The sequence below is a fragment of the Oryx dammah genome, unplaced genomic scaffold, assembly GCF_014754425.2.
Source record: "Oryx dammah isolate SB20612 unplaced genomic scaffold, SCBI_Odam_1.1 HiC_scaffold_15, whole genome shotgun sequence".
NCBI lineage: Eukaryota > Metazoa > Chordata > Mammalia > Artiodactyla > Bovidae > Oryx > Oryx dammah.
In genome coordinates this window covers 30505291-30505803 of record NW_024070199.1, presented here as the reverse complement: position 1 = coordinate 30505803, position 513 = coordinate 30505291, and the positions used below count along the sequence as shown (strand labels likewise).

Here is a 513-nt window from a genome sequence, read left to right as displayed (position 1 = left end):
TCCCACAAATCTTCCAGTGGGAAAGTCTGACCCGTCCATCTGAGCCTGTGTGTCAGAGGGTAAGTTAGCTAAATTCTGAGTCTTTAGGAAGCTTTTTGTCCACTTATCTATCCATAGGTACAAGGCTTTCACTATTAAATCAGCTTTATCAGTAATAAGGGTAATATTTTGGTATTCTGTTCCATCTACTTTTTTGGGGGGGTCATTTAAAAATTTTTTTCAGGGACTTCCCTGGTGGTCTAGTGGCTAAGACCCTGCACTCCTAATGCAGGAGGCCTGGGTTCAATCCCTGGTCAGGGAACTAGATCCCACAAGTCATAGCTAAGACCCAGCACAGCCAAATAAATAAAAATAAATAAATACTGTTTAAAATCTCTTTCAGATCTCATGTGCTATATGTGTTCTGGGAATGAGCTATTTTACTTAGTATGATGTCTTTCAGATCCATCCACATTGTCACAAACAGTAGAATTTCCTTCTTTTTTAAGGCTGAGTACTATCCCATCATATGTA

The 513-nt window shown here is 39.4% G+C and overlaps 1 non-coding gene across 1 annotated transcript; it reads left to right on the top strand.

The window, feature by feature from the left end:
- The first annotated feature begins 228 nt into the window (after positions 1-228).
- Positions 229-301, top strand: TRNAR-CCU. Its single transcript has one exon. It is a non-coding gene; the product is annotated as a tRNA-Arg (tRNA).
- Positions 302-513: the final 212 nt, after the last annotated feature.